This window comes from Aegilops tauschii, unplaced genomic scaffold (assembly GCF_002575655.3).
Source record: "Aegilops tauschii subsp. strangulata cultivar AL8/78 unplaced genomic scaffold, Aet v6.0 ptg000964l_obj, whole genome shotgun sequence".
In the NCBI taxonomy this organism is placed as follows: domain Eukaryota; kingdom Viridiplantae; phylum Streptophyta; class Magnoliopsida; order Poales; family Poaceae; genus Aegilops; species Aegilops tauschii.
In genome coordinates, this window is record NW_027333182.1 from 23733 (window position 1) to 30181 (window position 6449).

At 35.9% G+C, this 6449-nt stretch overlaps 1 non-coding gene across 1 annotated transcript; it reads right to left on the reverse strand.

Annotated features, from left to right (window-relative positions):
* Positions 1-5665: 5665 nt before the first annotated feature.
* Positions 5666-5738, reverse strand: TRNAF-GAA (transfer RNA phenylalanine (anticodon GAA)). The gene has a single exon. It is a non-coding gene; the product is annotated as a tRNA-Phe (tRNA).
* Positions 5739-6449: the final 711 nt, after the last annotated feature.

Genomic DNA, 6449 nt, shown 5'->3' on the forward strand with positions numbered 1-6449 from the left:
AACAGGTATTAAGGTCGTCGATCTTTTAGCTCCTTATCGACGTGGAGGAAAAATAGGACTATTTGGGGGGGCTGGAGTAGGTAAAACAGTACTGATCATGGAATTAATCAATAACATTGCTAAAGCTCATGGGGGCGTATCCGTATTCGGTGGAGTAGGGGAACGGACTCGTGAAGGAAATGATCTTTATATGGAAATGAAGGAATCCGGAGTAATTAATGAAAAAAATATTGAGGAATCAAAGGTAGCTCTAGTCTATGGCCAAATGAATGAACCACCGGGAGCTCGTATGAGAGTTGGTTTAACTGCCCTAACTATGGCGGAATATTTCCGAGATGTTAATAAGCAAGACGTGCTTTTATTTATCGATAATATCTTTCGTTTTGTTCAAGCAGGATCAGAGGTATCCGCTTTATTAGGGAGAATGCCCTCCGCAGTGGGTTATCAACCTACTCTTAGTACAGAAATGGGTTCTTTGCAAGAAAGAATTGCTTCTACTAAAAAGGGATCTATAACTTCGATTCAAGCAGTTTATGTACCTGCAGACGATTTGACCGACCCTGCCCCTGCCACAACATTTGCACATTTGGATGCTACTACCGTACTTTCCAGAGGATTAGCTTCCAAGGGTATTTATCCAGCAGTAGATCCTTTAGATTCAACCTCGACTATGTTACAGCCTCGGATCGTTGGCAACGAACATTATGAAACTGCGCAAAGAGTTAAGGAAACTTTACAACGTTACAAAGAACTTCAGGACATTATCGCAATTCTTGGCTTGGATGAATTATCGGAAGAGGATCGTTTAACTGTAGCAAGAGCAAGAAAAATTGAGCGTTTCTTATCACAACCGTTCTTTGTGGCAGAAGTTTTTACTGGTTCTCCAGGAAAGTATGTTGCTCTTGCGGAAACTATTAGGGGATTTCAACTAATCCTTTCCGGAGAATTAGACGGCCTACCTGAACAGGCTTTTTATTTGGTGGGTAACATCGATGAAGCTAGCACGAAAGCTATAACCTTAGAAGAGGAGAACAAATCGAAGAAATGAAATTAAATCTTTATGTACTGACTCCTAAGCGAATTATTTGGGATTGTGAAGTGAAAGAAATCATTTTATCCACTAATAGTGGCCAAATTGGCGTATTACCAAACCACGCCCCCATTAACACAGCAGTAGATATGGGTCCTTTGAGAATACGCCTCCTCAACGACCAATGGTTAACAGCGGTTCTGTGGAGCGGTTTTGCGAGAATAGTTAATAATGAGATCATCATTTTAGGAAATGATGCGGAACTGGGTAGTGATATTGATCCGGAAGAAGCTCAAAAGGCACTTGAAATAGCCGAAGCTAACTTGAGTAAAGCTGAGGGTACGAAAGATTTGGTTGAAGCGAAGCTCGCTCTCAGACGAGCTAGGATACGAATCGAGGCTGTCAATTGGATTCCCCCATCCAATTGAAGACAATCCAGTGGTTTATAGTTGATACAAAGAAAAAGGGAAGAGGGGTAGAAAAAGTTATTAGATAGTGAAGCGAAGTAAGTCCAATGCTATCTAGTAATTTTTCTACCTACTTACCTACTATTGGATTTGAACCAATGACTCCCGCCGTATGAAAGCAATACTCTAACCACTGAGTTAAGTAGGCAATTTATCACCACAAAGGAAGACCCATTACTTCGATCGATTATATATTGAATCCCTTTTCTAAGCAATACCGCTCTGTTATTGGTCTGTTATATACTAAATACTAAACTAAATACTAAACAGATACAGATCAAAGGGGTATCCTCTGGCATTAGAAAATATTCATCTTGACAAGAAATTATCTATATGTTAAGATATCTGTGATAAGGGCTATAGCTCAGTTCGGTAGAGCAACTCGTTTACACGTGCGCCAATGCTTTTCAAAGGAGCTTATTATGCAATGAACATAATCGATCTTATTGCAAAATCAATGTCTTACTTCATAGATTCGAGAGAATAGGAGAACAGTAGCCTGACAAACAGTCGGTTCAGTCCGATTCAGGTGCCAATTCAGGTGCCTAATCAAATAGAACCCTTATGGATTTGCTAGTTGATAAGGTAAATATCCAGCCCACTAAATGCTAGGCGTAATGAGGATAAGGGCCTCCAAAAAACTTCTTTTCGTTCTATGAACTTTAAGGTGTATGAAGTCTCATAGTTAACTCTTGCAGTGGAACGATAGAGACTCCATTTCACTTAGGTTGATTTAATTTAGACCGGAGGCAGACCTAAGTCAAGGTAATCCTCCTTTGAAACACTTTGGTATTGCTCCTAGATAGATCATAATACAAAAAATCAATCAGAGCACAGGGAGCCATCTCATTATCTTTCCGTAAAGAAAAACTATGGTGGACTAACTGATCTTTAAATCAGTTTATGAAAGAGCCCAATGCAAAAAAATGCATGTTGGGTCTTTGAAACAGTTCAAATCATTTCGATAATAATCCGTTTGATCTGTTTTACCGAGAAGGTCTACGGTTCGAATCCGTATAGCCCTAATATGCCCTTTTTTAGATTTTAGGATCTCTATCCTATGTTTTCTTTAGTTTAGTATAGTTTTCATTTTCTCATTAGTATTTGTTTATAGACTGGATAGGCGCCTGCGACATAGAATAGAGATAAAAGCATTACCAAAGGCTCATTCATCGAAAATCAAAATCATACAGACAGGAAAAGAAAAACGAATTTCTATCAAATCAATAGAAGAAAGGATCCTTTCCCTGATTTGAATCCCGTCCTCCTTCAAATAGGATATCTCTAGACTTCCCTATAATAACTGCAATGATTTTATCCATTTTGCGAATTCCTACTTTGTTTTAAGTATATTTATTACTTTGTTTATAGATACATTATGTAAATTGATCAACTTTAAATAGAAAAAATAAAGTAAAGAGTAAATAAGAAAACAGAATATTCTGTCTCATAGTTCTGAAATAGAGTTCTTTATTTTTATTTTATAGTATTACTTCTCATTAATTATACTGCATAGATTAGTCCTACTATCTTAATTAGGTTCTAATTTAGTAGTATTCTCATTTTTATTTAATAGTCTCTTATTATTTTATTATTAAATATTAAATAAAGGATAGAGCTATTCTTTTTTCTAGAGATTCTAGAGAAAGCGAGACAAAGTGAAACGAGAAAGTTTTCTTTATATAAGAATTAGATCTACATACACCATATCTAAATAGAATGGAAATCCAAAAGAAAGGGAGTTGGGATTCCATTGGATGAATCTTTAAAGAAGATGCAGCACAGAGGAAACAAAGGCTAAACTAAGCGCTTTTGTTTGAACAAAAAAGATTCTTGTTTCACCGAGGAAAAGAGAGAAGTTCTGGATAAATTGACAATGCTGAATTGAATTGACTAATTTAAGTTCCGCCTATTCCACATTAATGGGAGTACATTATGTTTCTGCTTCACGAATATGATATTTTTTGGACATTTCTAATAATAGCAAGCCTTATTCCTATTTTGGCATTTTCGATTTCAGGACTTTTAGCCCCGGTTAGTGAAGGACCAGAGAAGCTTTCTAGTTATGAATCGGGTATAGAACCCATGGGAGGGGCTTGGGTACAATTCCGAATACGCTATTATATGTTTGCGCTCGTTTTTGTTGTTTTTGATGTGGAAACCGTCTTTCTATACCCTTGGGCAATGAGTTTCGACGTATTGGGTGTATCCGTTTTTATCGAAGCTTTGATTTTCGTGCTTATCTTAGTTGTTGGTTTAGTTTATGCATGGCGAAAAGGAGCCTTGGAATGGTCTTAACTGAATATTTAGACAAAAAAAAAGAAGGAAAAGATTCTATTGAGACAGTTATGAATTTGATTGAGTTTCCCTTACTTGACCAAACAAGTTCCAATTCTGTTATTTCAACTACACCAAATGATCTTTCGAATTGGTCAAGACTCTCCAGTTTATGGCCCCTTCTATACGGTACCAGTTGTTGTTTCATTGAATTTGCTTCATTAATAGGCTCACGATTCGACTTTGATCGTTATGGATTGGTACCAAGATCAAGTCCTAGGCAAGCAGACCTAATTTTAACAGCCGGTACGGTAACAATGAAAATGGCTCCCTCTTTAGTGAGATTATACGAGCAAATGCCTGAACCAAAATACGTCATTGCTATGGGAGCCTGTACTATTACAGGGGGAATGTTCAGTACGGATTCCTATAGTACTGTTCGGGGAGTTGATAAGTTAATTCCTGTGGATGTCTACTTGCCGGGCTGCCCACCTAAACCGGAGGCAGTTATAGATGCCCTAACAAAACTTCGTAAGAAGATATCGCGAGAAATAGTTGAGGATCGAACTCTATCTCAAAATAAAAATAGATGTTTTACTACCAGTCACAAGCTTTATGTTAGGCGCAGTACTCATACAGGAACTTATGAGCAAGAATTGCTCTATCAATCACCATCTACATTAGATATATCTTCTGAAACTTTTTTCAAATCCAAAAGTTCAGTACCTTCCTACAAATTAGTGAATTAGGAGAGGGGCTCTTTTGTGTAGAAAAATAAAAAGCAGGGCAATCTTTCAAACTTGCATCCGAAATGTGAAATATTTATACAAAGAGGGAGAGATGAAGACAATGCAGCAGGGTTGGTTATCTAATTGGCTAGTCAAACATGAGGTGGTTCATAGATCTTTGGGCTTTGATCACCGAGGAATAGAGACTTTACAAATAAAAGCAGGGGATTGGGATTCCATTGCTGTCATTTTATATGTATATGGTTACAATTATTTACGCTCCCAATGTGCTTATGATGTAGCACCCGGTGGATCTTTAGCTAGCGTGTATCATCTTACGAGAATACAATATGGTATAGATAATCCAGAAGAAGTCTGCATAAAAGTCTTTGCCCAAAAGGATAATCCTAGAATTCCGTCTGTCTTCTGGATTTGGAGAAGTGCCGATTTTCAAGAACGCGAATCTTATGATATGGTGGGAATCTCTTATGATAATCATCCGCGCCTTAAACGTATCCTAATGCCTGAAAGTTGGATAGGCTGGCCCTTACGTAAGGATTATATAACCCCCAATTTTTATGAAATACAAGATGCTCATTGAATGATAAGAAATTCATGCTCACTTATACAACACAACTCCAGATTTTATTCAAGTCAAGGAATATTTTTAGGTTCTTTTCCTAGATGAAACGGAATACCTATTTATAATTAATTCCTAATTATACAAAAGCATTCCAGATAGACTGAGCAAAAAAAGGGTTTCATTTGGATTCCCCTATTTTGAAAATCGCATATTAATTTCCTTCATATGAACAGAAAAATAGGATGACTCAAAGAAGTTCTCTACCAGGAACTTTGTACCGCGCACATTACTTAGCACAACTAGGAAAATAAGATAAGATAAAGATAAGCAAGACTAAAAAAATATTCGTCGGAATAGCGGAATACAAAATTAAGAAACGCAAAAAAATAAAGGGGAATCTCACCCCCTTCTTTATCATAAAGAAAAGATATATTTTAAAACTTCTTTAAAAAGAAGTGCCTCTATATTTATATTATAGATTTATCCACTTAGATGAATAAATATTATTAATGAATATGTATCACAATCCATCTCGAGGTATTTGGATCAATACCTATTCGGTGGATCTTTTTTTTTTCTCTGCCAGGAACCAGATTTGAACTGGTGACACGAGGATTTTCAGTCCTCTGCTCTACCAACTGAGCTATCCTGACCTTTTCTTGTGCATCATCCTAGTAGAGTATTTGTATCTATGTCAATTAAAAGGACTAAAAATTAATTAAAGTATTTCAAATTTAAAATTTGAAAATGGGGGGGTAGTCCTATGCATTGTGCATGGTTTACTTAAATAAAACTTAAAAATAGAGTGAATAACCAAGATTTCTTGCCGATACTCTAATAAAAAAGAAATCTATTCAATGAATAGGATAAGATCCATTGAGTTCTCTTCGCATTCCTTTGTGAAAGAGTAGAATGAGAAAGCTAATGAATCTTAAACCCATTGCATTGATAAAAAGAAAAAAAAGAGGATAAATAATAATAATATAGTATAGTTAGGGAATAAAAGAGGATTTGGGGATAGAGGGACTTGAACCCTCACAACTTATAAAGTCGACGGATTTTCCTTTTACTAGAAATTTCATTGTTGTCAGTATTGACATGTAGAATGGGACTCTCTCTTTGTCCTCGTCCGATTAATCCACTTTTTTAAAGATCTCGAAAACTTTGAATTTGAATTGAAGAATTTGATTATTCAATATTCGATTGGAGTGGATTCACAATAATGAAAAAAAAAAATTATGATATGAGTTTTTTATTTCATAATCATTATCATTTCTAATTTCATTTTTAAAAAGATAAAGAACCTATATTATAATTATAATATAATATGAGTTCTGTGATTAATCGTTTGCTATGTCAGTATC